Genomic DNA, 13,398 nt, shown 5'->3' with positions numbered 1-13,398 from the left:
CATTAATGTGGTTATTTATTACTCATTAAATATGTCGTTCTGGACTGATAAGAGAACTATAGAGGATACTTTAATACTCAGTTCTACAATACACCCAGCTATTAGCTACTAAGAGTGTGGATTATTAAGAACTCCCTACCTCTCACCTTGCCTGTTGGCCAGTCAATGACTGACCAGTAAGGGATGCAAAACACCAACCTCCTTGCCTCAAGCTGTGTGCTCCAGAACTTCCTATGGAATTGGACAGATGCTAGTCACTTGTGGAGGTCATTATTTGCTTAGCTTTTTGTAACTGCCCTATCTTACTCTCTCAGTAGGACACTATCTGTAGAACCCTTGCCTGAGGCTATGCTACTAAAACTACAACCAAAACCTGTACCTACTCCAGAGGTTTAGATGGAAGTAAATAAGATCCACATGGATCTGTTATTAATAATCGAAAGGCAAGAAGCCAAGGAATTGAGTGCTGGTTAAAACTTTTCTGCATCAATTAATGTTGGGCAAAGAACCAGGATATAAAAATTGAATTTAAAGCAAGGGTATTCTCTCCTGTTCTTCAACTGGGGCAACAACTGAGAGCAGACTATAGGATCAAAAATCAGCAATGATTAGATCAGATAAGGATGAGGAAAGAGACTACTATTGATAGATATTCTTTAGAAACTACAGTTAACAATGCCATGATGATATCCTAGCAGCACTAACTACGGAGTAACACTATCATAATGAATTAAGTGCTGATATTGAATTTTGGTTAGGAGATTAATAAATCAGGAAGCAACTTTATTATTCTCACTTTGTTCTTTTTGTTCTTTATTAAAAGTTGTCCATTCTAAGCACATACCATCAAGCAATAACTATAAATTCTACAGAAAAATACTTATGGATATATGTTTGTTATGCTTGATTGATCTAGACTTCGTTTTCTATTAATCCTGATTCAAAACTTCAGACTACGAGAAAGAGTCTGAATTTAAACTTTCAGAAAATGGTAGGATGGAATTAAGCAATTCCATGAGTTCTGAACCCATTCCAGAACCATTTTTTATTCAAGAGGCTGGTATATCCTATCAGAGCTGCATAAATCTTTTTACTGTTAACTGTTAACACCACTTAGCTAAACCAGTAAAGGTTTAAATTAAACTGAGTAATCAATGAAACAACACAAATAAGAGTTCAAGAAGCTACCAATATGTCCTTGATCATGCATCCCTGTAAATGACAATGGAATTGAAGAGTCAAACCCAAAACAAATACTCTAGATGATATTTTTTTTTCAAAGAGAGAGTGAGAGATAGAGAGAGAGAGAGTGAGAGAGAATAATTTTTAATATTTATTTTTTAGTTTTCGGCAGGCACAACATCTTTGTTTTTATGTGGTGCTGAGGATCGAACCCGGGCCGCACGCATGCCAGGCGAGCGTGCTACCACTTGAGCCACATCCCCAGCCCTCTAGATGATATTATATTTCCTGACATCAACCATGTGCAAAGGGTACAAAATGTCAGCATGTTCATTAGTGTTTTAGCAAAAAGAATGAAAATTCCTTTTGCAGAACTTATAATTGGGAGTTGTCCTAATATTTAAATTCATAGATAAGAAAGCAAGAGTCCCCATGGGAAAAAGTCGCACAAACTGTCATTATTATTTACAATCACAAAGTATTTGTAGTATAAATTCAAATCCTCTTTTGAAAGATAGAAGAGAATCATCAAATAAATATGTTGATTATCAAATGATACAGCAAGTAGCTTTGGAAAGATTGCACATTGCATGTCTCACATGAAAGTTGATGAAGATAGAATTTGCTGGAAGGTAATGAAAATGGATAAATATAGCAACAATCTGATGAGAAAATTTCCAAGAAGACTATCACTAGATTCTGAGTATGTGTCTCAAAATCTTACGTGGTTCAGTTGCCTCTTAGTAGAAATTATAATTAATAAAAAAGAAGTTATAAGAGGAACCTATATATACTGTGTGAAAAAACAGATAGCAACTGAAGAAAAGGCTTTACAGGCCAGTGTGAGATTATGGATGTTATTGGCTGTGCCAAACTAAGCCACCTGACAACCTTTACAAAAGCATAGGGCTGGGGGATTTTAGAGGTCCTATTTATGACTAAACTGGATGAGATTTTGTTTTAATATTTACTAAAATTTAAAAAAATAAATTGGACTAAAATATTAATGTTACTTAAAAGTTTTGCAGCTGAGGGGTTGCTTGAGAAAAGTGGTTATGAGGAATCAAAATGATCCAAAACCAAGGGGACCTGCACCAAGGTCACAAACGTGAGAAGACTTCAAATTCCACACATTTGGGATGACACTTCAGCATGACTCTCAAAACACATCCAAGAAGAGAGATCTGCAAATTCCTCCAGGTGTCATCAACCCCTCTAAATAGAAAATTGATTTCAGCTATTTACCTGCATTTAGAGATCACAGGACCAAAGCTGGCAATAAGTCGGGAAAAATGACAATATGTTGCTAAGTAGAGCCCCTAAATCAGGTGGTGAATGTGAAGTCTCAGAATGAGATGAACACAGAAAGTAATCAGGAAGTGCCAAAACAAATTAACCTTTTGGGGCTCTTGTTACTAATGGAGAGTTGAAGCCTACAGCACTGTGTACACTTGTCAGGTCAGACAGGTGCCCTTTCATAAGTCATAATCAACAACAGCCTGGGAGGAATTCTTTGACTCAGAAGCTCTTGAGTTGAGCAATATTCTTGAGAAATAGGCAGCTGTGTGCCCTTATTCTCATTTTCTCTCCGTCTTGATAAAAAACAATTTAAAGTACCTACTTTATACTTTTCATGACAATCCTCGCTCAGAAAAAAAAAAAACAGAACAAGTGTTACCAATTCCCTTAAAGTCTACCTAGTAGAACTTCCAAATGTAGCTGAACATTGATACTCGCCTCTCTGAGGAGCTTGTTTTATCTATGGTCAGCTGGCAATTATTCAGTGGCCCCAGGCCCCAGGATGGTCCAACCATGGCTCAAACTCTAATCTTTTTTTTTTTTTTTTTTTTTTTTTTTTTTTACCAGAAGCACATGAAAAATTCATAGCAACTAGGAATGGTACTCAATAAAAAGAAATCCTTTATCTATATTACATTTCCATGTCAGGATGGAAAATGTCTCATAATATTCAGTCCATTGTCTATAAATCTAATACAATACTCTTTTCTCCAAAATCTGCACATTTCGGGGCTGGGGGTGTGGCTCAGTGGTAGAGCACTTGCCTAGCATGTGTGAGGCACTGGGTTCGATTCTCAGCACCTCATATATAAATAAATGGATAAAACAAAATCTGCACATTTCAACACGTCTGCCTCCATAGGAAAAGCTTCTAACTGGAAGTGACTTCAGTTACAAAACCAATTTAGAATACGTACATCAGGGGTAATAAGGAGAGAAATTAAATCACATATTGATTAATTCATTAATTCACTTAACTGTCATGAAAAAAGCATTGTGCCCAGAAATATAGCTTCTTTGATGCAGCCAGAGTCACTTTTTGGATATCCCACAGAATGAAGAACAGACTTACAATATAGTTTATAACTTGCTATTGAAAGTGGAGGCATGGAAGCCTCAGGCCCACCTGAGGCCCCATGAAGTAGATTCGGCACTTCTCCTGGACTTCCCCCCAAGTCACGCTGAATGTGCTGGTCTGCTGACTGTGCTCTGAGCTCTGGCTTACAGAGCCCTCTGTGACAGGCCCCGCTGCCTTCTGTACCCTCACAGGTGCCACTCAGCCTCCTTTCCAAGTGTACTCTTAAGCACCATCTACACTAATTTGCATCATGCTCATCCAAAGTAAGGACTGCTGCTTCTTTGTATTTATTTCCTCAGTTGAAAGACTGATCCTACTTCCTCCCAGTACACCTGACCTTTATGAACTACCCCTTCTACTTCACTCCCTCTTTTCTGGCTACCTCTTCTTTTCAGATTTCAGGTTAGAAGTCGCTTCTTTAAAGATGCTCCTCCTGACATTCTCAATGTCAAGTTATGCTCTTTGCCCTTTACACTCCCATGATGCCTCTTTCTTACCCCTAATGGAAAAGTAGCCCTATCTCACTCTCTGCATTCTGCTCTTCTACTTTTCTTTTTCCCATCATTAGTCTTTAGGTTTTTTTGACCTCCAAGAATTTTTTATACTTATATCATCAGGACTTGATAGGGTACCTGGCAGACATCACACAGTAGATGCTGAATATTTAATTGCTGAGTGAATGTTTAAAAAGTAGTTCATCTGTCTTCTAGAGGGATATTTGCACATTGAGCAATTTTAAGTCTTAAAAAATCAAAAGCTTTTACATCTGTAAGAGAATATGAAACATTAAGAAGCAGGGAAGGAAACTGTGTGGGGAGGAGTGGATTCAGCAGGACCCATTCCATTTTTCCATTCTGAGGAAAAATCTGTGTTATCATGGGATTCATTTTGACAAATGGCTACCTCTCATCTCTGGAGCTGAGATGCTCTTCATGGGATAGCACCACAACTCCTTTAGAATATGCTATATTTTATTTTCTGTACCAAACAGCAGGTTTTAAACTCACAGACTTATTTTCCTCTGCTGTTTTATGGCTGCTTGACCGAGAACTACTTTAAACTGTAGTTTGCTTTGAATAAAAAAAAAAAGTCTCAGCAAGGGAGATATTCTTACAGCGACATATATTTTGGGCTATAATATAAATGCATTGAGCTCACCATTCCAGAGGTATTTAGATAGATGTGTATGGATTTTTTTCCCCTACTTCTCATGGAAAGGGTTAATAGAGTGTGTCTTATCTTTCTCAGACCACATGAACCTCTATTATATGCTGGTGTATCTTTATTGAATCATTTATCTAAATTTCAGTGGCAACCAGAGTGCCCTCATACAGTTTCACAAATATATATATATATAAATGTAAAAATCAAGGTAATAATATATGTTAATATATAATATTAATATTATAGGATATATATATATATATATATATATATATATATATATATCAAGGTAATAAGAAAATAGTTTCCTTTATTGTTTAGAAATTCAAGTAGATGGGGAAGGCACTTGGAAGAGGGAGAGCCATCTCTTTTGAGATCTGATTCAGATTTGTGAGCCTCTTTAACTGGTATGACTTTCTTTCAGAGCAACAGTGATACCTTAGCTACATAAGCAAAAAAAAAAAAAAAAGGCTGGGTAAGTGTGAGGGCAGGTAAAATGCATAAACTAAGGTCTCCATGTGAATCCTTACCACCAATGTAGTCTGATCTCCTTTTCTTTTACTACAAACTATTGCCCAATATGATGTATAAAGGTCCTCTTCCTATTTATCATGTCCACATGAAAGTATTGGCTGATCATGGCAATATTTTCTGTTTCACTATTTTCACGTTTTTCTTTTTTTTTCACTTATAATATTTTTTTATTTATTTTTTTTATTGGTTGTTCAAAACATTACAAAGCTCATGACATATCATCTTCCATACATTTGATTCAAGTGGGTTAAAAGATTAACATTAAACAGGGACGAGTGGGGTGGGAGAAAGGGAGAGAGAAGGGAAAATGTATGGAAATGGAAGGAGACCCTCATTGTTACACAAAATTACATATAAGAGTTTGTAAGGGGAAAGGGGAAAAAAAAAACAAGGGAGAGAATTAAACAACAGCAGATGGGATAGAGAGGGAAAATGAGAGGGAAGGGGAGGGGGGATAGTAGGGGATAGGAAAGGTAGCAGAATACAACAATCATTAATATGGTATTATGTAAAAATGTGGATGTGTAACCAATGTGATTCACGTTTTTCTTTTTAATTCCAAATTTCTTCCCCTCTTAAACTATCATGTATTAGAGGTAATTTAGTGTTTTAATGCTAGAAGATTGTTCATCTTCAACCAATCTATTTCCTGTAATGAAAATGTAATTAAGGACATGGTTTTCCACATCAGCAACAACTTCAACTCTACCATGATCTTCTGAATTTTTATAATCTTTCAGGAAATTGATCTAGTTGCTTTTACATGTGTACCTTGACATGTAGCTCACAGAAATATTGACATTTTTTATTTGCTAAAATTGAAGTTGAGACATTATATAATTTACCCAATTGAACAACAAAATCTAGAAGGTCTGTAATTTGAACTCAGGTTTTCTCATGTCAAACTTAGTTCCTACCACTGCATTATTTTAATCACATATTTCAGTATTCAGGGAAACCCATGATGTGAACTGTGTTTTATTGTTCACATCAAAATTATTCCCCATGTAGAAAGAATTTAAGCTTATATTTTACATTCAGAGAAAATATTGTTTAAAAACAAAACTTTGTTTAATTGTACAAAAGAAGAATTATCAACAATTTTTCCCTCAGACCCATAAAACAGCAGGTGATGCAAAGATTTTCCATTTAGTGTAAATCTCATTAGCTCTGTAATTTGTTCAATAGCATAATAAAAAGGAAATTCCAAGTCATTAAAGCCTTCTCAATCTTCACTGCTACAAGTGCCTGATGGAATAAGTAAACGATCCATCCTGCTTGGAAAGCAATTTTTTCATTCAAAACCACAACTAATTTAACACAGCACAAAATCAGGGCCAAAAAATGTGTGCCTTTACTTGGAACAAAAAAAGAAATGGATCAAATATGAATCGATATTTGTTGAAGCACAATGCATCAGGATGAAGCCCATGCAAAAGGACAAAACCTCATTGCCAAGGTAAGTGGTTAAAGATCACTGTGTCTAGAAGGCTAGATCCTGACAGAGACATACCCTGAACATATCCCAATTACTAATCATTTCTCTTTATTTTTCTAGTCCAGAGGGAGGCATTCTAATATAAATAACATACTCTGCATCTGCCTTCTAATATGATTTAGGAAAGGAGCATCTCTTCAAGGGCAGTTTCTACATCTACTAAATAATCTCTGAGTACACCCTCAACAATATGTTATTATGAGGTAATGATAGCACATCCTTAAGACTGTAGTTACAGATTTTGGATGGAAATATATATATTCTACTGAGAGAGAGAGAGAGAGAGAATGAAAAATGATAAAATGTGTGTAAATCACTTATAGTTTGAGAGTAGAAGGTATCACATTCATCTGTGAAATAATGTATTTCAAATAAATATTTTTTCATTAAACTTAATATGTATAAAAGTTGATAAAACCATAATGCACAAAACTGAAATAATAAACTGTATGTTGTTGTTAAATGGGCAATACATTTTGATATTGTAGGTGCAATAACTTGCCCTGAGTCTCATACTGACATCTTGGTGCTGCTCTTGTCCAGAACCCACTCATAGGTCCTCAACTGGGAAAATACAAAAGGTGATTGAATTCGGGGACTAAATTGGAGTAAGAAAGTAATTTAGAAATGACTGTGGAGTCAACAAAAGTATTAGCTGTGAATAGTGTCAAAGAAGAGAATCAGAGGTTATCACCCAAGGAGGAGATCAAATGCCAGGTTCATGTGATGAGGTAGATTCTTTCTCTAAAGAAACCCTAGTTGTACAGCTATACCAGAAGCTTTTTCAGATATTAGTAACTAACTGGTAAACAAATACAGGTGGGTCCTGCCCTTGTGGAACCTGGATGTCTGGTAGATATGATCTCGGAAGTAAGCTACCCATCAGCTACCTAAAAGCAATATACTGTCTAAAATTCTCAGAAAGAAAAAACAAGTGTTGTCCACAGCCAGAGATGTCAGCTTGGGCTTAGAAATTACAGCATAAAATGAAAGCTGTTAAAGCAAACTGTTCATCAGGGCATGGGGATTAGTGAAAGAAGAGAAGTTTCATTACTAGTTAGGTTGGAGCAGAGCTTGTTGGTCAAGGCATAGGAACAAGCCAGGCTCTCTGTTGTCACTGCAGATTAACTTCACTGTAGGTTTGGAGAAAAGGAAAAATAGTGTCCTATACATAATTCTTGTGTCTAATATTGTATCAGACACTATTACAAGAACCTTACATTTACTATTATGCCATTTGATTCTAAATATAGATGGGGAAACTGAGGCAAAGAATAGGTTGAAAACTAAAAACATGTCCTATGCCACACAGATTATATACACAGCCACGATTTGAATCACACCTTACATTTTAATTGCTATGATATTTTAATTTCATGTCATTTTAATTAGGCTATACTTTGAAAAAGCAAATTAGAATAAGTAACCACATATCAATGTGCTATGTTTACTATTTCTGTATTTATCTTGGCCTATCTTTTGCAATATATTAGTATTTGCTTCTTGGATGGATTTAAATGCTCACTTTAAACCACAATTCTAGTACTGGATTCCTGTCTATTCTACATTAAAACCACTTTATTGTACCTATCTGCCTTCATCAAGTTACTACAAATGAAGGCCTGGCCTCATTGTTATATACACACCTTCTGCAATTATGTGTCCTGACTCTAAACATGGCATGAAGGTGGGACTTGCATTAATACTTGTTTACACATATTAAACATGTTGTGATTGTTTACAAATTAGGCATCACCTACTTACCTTGTTCTTTGTTAAAGTTTGAACACAATGGTTCCCCCAAAAGCTCATGTGTGAGACAAAAAAAGAAATTTTAGAGATGAAATTATTAGATTATGAGAGCTGTAAATTAATCAGTGGTTGGATCTGTTTGATGGATTAATAAATTTGAATGGATTACTGGGTGATAGCTGTAGGCAGGTGGGAAATGGCTGGAAGACAGATTTTGTCCTGAGTGGGCAGAACACTCTTCCTGGCTGTCATGTCTTGAGCTGCTTTCCTTCACCTCACCCTTCTGCAGACCTATGGAGTCAGACAACCATAGACTGAACCTCCTTTGAGTTGCTCTTGTCAAGTCTTTTTGTCACAACAATGCAAAGCTGAATAAAATTTCTTCAAACACGAATATTCTTAATTCACTCTTATTGAGTTCTATCATTATTACTATCTCCAAATACAGTCACATTCTGAAGTACTTCAAGTTAGTATTTCAACATATGAATTTGGGGGAGAAAGAATCCAGTCCTAGTTTGGACTTCTTTTATATCAACTGCACATGAGAGGTCAATGTAATCACAATTTGACAAGCATGCCTGCTATATTGAGCCTCTGGTCATTGCCCACAAGTGAATTTGTCCCCTAGTGCCTGGGTTACATTACAGGAAAGGTTGACTGTCAAATTATGGCTTCTTCACATATTCCACATCATTTTTACCATGAAATAACATACAGCTTGTGGCCTGAAGAGAGAAGACTGTCATGAGGAACAGGAAGAAATATAAATGGGAAATCAACTTCATTTCTGCAATTGTATGTCTCTAAGGATAAGGTCTCAGAGTTGAGGTTTTATCTTTCCTTTGAATTTTGAGCCCATTGGAATGTACCTTCCTCATTTTTCCACGAAGGTGATTAAGTAAGGACAGGTTAACTTGCAGCCACCTTGGGTAGCTCTGTGCTTATCTCCTGCTAGTTAGTGAGAAAGCTTCTTATCTCGTGATTTATATTTTGATTTTTTTAAAGGCCAAAACTCCTTGAAAGGCACCCTGTACCAGCTTGTGAATGTGTAGGTTGATGATTTGCATCTCATTTATATGGTTAACAGTCTCATTTGAACTATTTTTACCAGCACTTTGGCATCACTGAGACTAAGGTAGCTTGTATATTTTTTCATAATCTAAAAATAAAGCATTTCCTGCATTACCAAGAAAGGATTCTGGGAGCTGCACCCAAAGGTCTTAGAGCTCTTTGATATTTGTCTGTGCTTTCTTTCTCCTGTTTTTCTGTATCTTTCACTTTTATTAAACCATATATGTAATCTTATGGAGCCTTTCAATTATTTGACCTCTTGTGATAGCCATAAGGAGCCATAAGCTGTAGAGCTAAATAGCTATACTGGAAAATGAATGTTGTTATTCAAGTTCCATTGTTTCATGAGCAGTCATAATAATTATAATTTATCCCAGTTGTTAACTAAATATTGTTTTGCAGGTATTGAAACATTGTCTCTAGAAATATTACTTAGTCAGTAAAATATTAAACTTGTTTCATGAGCTAGACAGTATGGTGGATGTCTGGGTAACTACAGTTTTTAAGAAAGTGGCCCAGGCATCTGCAGAACTTCCAACCTACTAATCAGCACAGATGATATTACGTTTTTCTTGTATACAATAACCCACATATGCCTTACTTTTATTAAAAAGTAGTCTATAGTTAACTTCAAAGATAGCTCTGAAGCAAACGAATGTTCTTTCTTTGCAACATAATATAAAAGTCAATATATTTACTTCAATGATATTTCAGTGATGCCACTATATTATCAAATTAATGCAACTCTAATCACCTATTTGAAATACTTACTGTGGGCCATTTAGGGGACTTTCTTCTTTCTAGCCAGCTTTTTATATAAATAGGTATATTTCTACAATTTCAGTCCACACACCACTGTTAATGGTAGTAGTGTAGAAATCTCTGGTAAATACCTAGCTATATTATCACTGATAACATTGGAATAGCCTAGGGATAGATCATTAGATGTAAGTCTTAAGGCCAGCAGAAGTATTATACAACCTGTTGTCAGGGACACTCAAAATTGGTAGTTATATTTTTCATTAGTCTGGGAGTGTAACTAAGCGGTAGAATGCTTGCCTAGTATGTACAAGACCAGGGTTTGCACGCCAACATTACAAATATAAACAAAAATCTCTGTGTTATCATTATCTCTTAAAATATCCTTGTAGTTCATTTCTGAAAATACCATATTTTTTAGTCCGACAAGGATTGGAGAGGGAGAAAAGAATGACTAAGTATTACACATCCACTGACAAAAAAAGTTCTAGAGAATTCTGCTGGCCTATTCTATATTTCCTGATTAAAATAATAAAAACTGAGGCAACAGAACAAAGTATTGTTAAGATATCAGAAATTAAAGACTGCAGACAATTAAATGACACTAGAGAAATTCTGTATTCTCAAAGATCCTCCATATTGAAAATAAGAAAAATATCCTGAAAATATTCATGCCTCTGTAATCTCCTTCTATCCTTCCATATAATTTGCACTACAGACACATGAGTGCACACACACATATTTATACTATAACCTCTCCAGTAATGGAATCCTAAAGTTGATGAGCTCTGTGACCCAGATATAACAACTAAAGTTGTCAAGATGGAAAGTGTTTAGATGATTAAAAGGAGGAGGAGTTCTTAACTATTATGATCACATCTAGGCCTGGACCTAAGTACTCAGTATGGGATTTCTTAAATTGCTAAGTACTTCCAACGGTACTGGTATATTTAGCAAATGATATAATTCAACAATAGAAAACTAATAAAGCCCAAGCCATAAAACCAACAGTGGAGACACTAGGATATATGCCATGAATAATATTTACATTCAATCATAACATCAGGTCTCTGTTATATATCCTTAACTAAGGTAGTCATTTTTTCCTTCATCAATCACAAATGCCTCCTTACTTTTATAAGGCAACAATAAATCCATCTCTAAACAATTTGCAGGCAAAACAGCCTTTAGTTTTTACAGTTACACGACTGGGTTATTTTCCTTTATGATGTTCATATTTTTATCATGTGCCTTGTAAATTTGATTTATTTCAACTAATATACAATAAAATCCTCATTACCTCAAATTATCAGCACAATAAACTGTTCAGACTATGTAACATTTGTAAAATAAAAAAATATAATGCATATGACTGACAACTTTATAATATGGAACATCTTTTTTTAAGAAATGAGCTGAAGACAATTTCTTGTTTCCTTTTAAACTGATACTCACCAGGAAAATTATATTTTATCATATGCAAATGATGTGGGCCATAAATCAAAATAACTTACTACTATATAAATTCAACAAAGACAAAATACTGCAGAAAATTTGACACGCATCATTTGGTATAACTGTATTTATAGAATTGTATTGGTGTCTACTTTCACATTTGTAACACATTTACTAAATAAAACCTGATAGAAGAAGAAAACTAGAATGTAAGCAGGTTTTTACTACTGTCCCTTGTTACTTTCAGAATACTTTAGATTTTTAGTACAAGATTACTATCAGTATTTTTCAATATAAATCAAAAAATCATTTAGAGTTAAATGTGAAATTTACTAAATCACTTGACCATCATTGTTTTTTGTCACAAATACTTTTTTCATGAATTTAATTTTTATTCTTCTATGGTGATTAATGTTTTGGAATAGTTTCAGCTTTTCTTTTTTATTATAATGCTATTATGGCTAAGTATATAATTATAAATTCAACTCATTTTCTCTCACAATTTTGTGCCAATGTCCCATGACCCCTTATTGCAGGGCATATGCACCATGGAAGGATTTGTTTAGCTGTACACAGTAGCATTGGATCCTCTGCCCTTGTTCACCTCTGAAGTGAACAGCCACGATCCAAGCCAATGGAACAAGGCAACTGGAAAAAAATATTGGGCCGTCTCAGGTTGATTTATCAATCATTTGATCCCTGGTTGTTGTAAAAACTTCAATGTCCCTTCAGAACCACTCATGGAGAGGATTCAGTCTCATTTGGGCTTCACTGAGAACTATTCTAAACCTACAGTCTTAACACACCCACACTTAGTTGGTGTCTCCTGAATGCCAAGAAATTTTAATGCTTTCTCACCTGGTGAAAGCGCTACTTGATTCAGGTTGCTATGACTGTCTCCTCACCCAGGGTGCAGACTCTGGATTGCTCTCTATCTTTATTTAAATATTAATTAAAATCATATGCTCATTTTATACATAAGAACAATAGTCCTGTTTCAGAAAGAATGACTGGTCTCAAGAGAGCATTCCTTTAACTTGACCATTATATAAACTTTTAGTTTGACCAGAGACATCAGTGACAGTTAGGATCTTACAGACTTCCAGCAGATTAGATTGAAATAACTTTATCACTTCTTTATTTGCCTACTAAATCTTTTTTCAAACTTTATTTTCAACATGGAATTCTATCTGCCACTCAGAAAGGGACATATTGAAAGAGACATGGCTAGATAGCGAGATAGAGTTGGTACAGAGAATGCAAATATACAAGTATACACAGTAGCATCTATTCAGAGTGAAAAAAAGTTGAAATTCTAAATGGATTGAAAAACAAAAGGAAAAGGAAAAGTTCTCCCTGCTCCCTCTGTACTTCTATTTTTAAGAAGTAATCTTCCTCTAGGCAAGTTATGTTTTATTTTTTTCTGGTTATTTCCCCTATATTTCTAAATTAGTAACAATGTCATTAATTCATTGTTTGCATTTTATCAATTCCAAAATATCTGTTCAGTTCCCTCTAGGAATCTCCTCCACTCCCTTCCCATATTTGTTGTAGCATTATTTTTAGTCTTTTGTTTCCTTTGTAACCTCACATTATTAAAATA

The sequence above is a fragment of the Spermophilus citellus genome, assembly GCF_964194105.1.
Source record: "Spermophilus citellus genome assembly, chromosome: 11".
Lineage (NCBI taxonomy): Eukaryota > Metazoa > Chordata > Mammalia > Rodentia > Sciuridae > Spermophilus > Spermophilus citellus.
The sequence above is the reverse complement of the archived record's forward strand: the minus strand, read 5'-3'. Positions refer to the sequence as shown.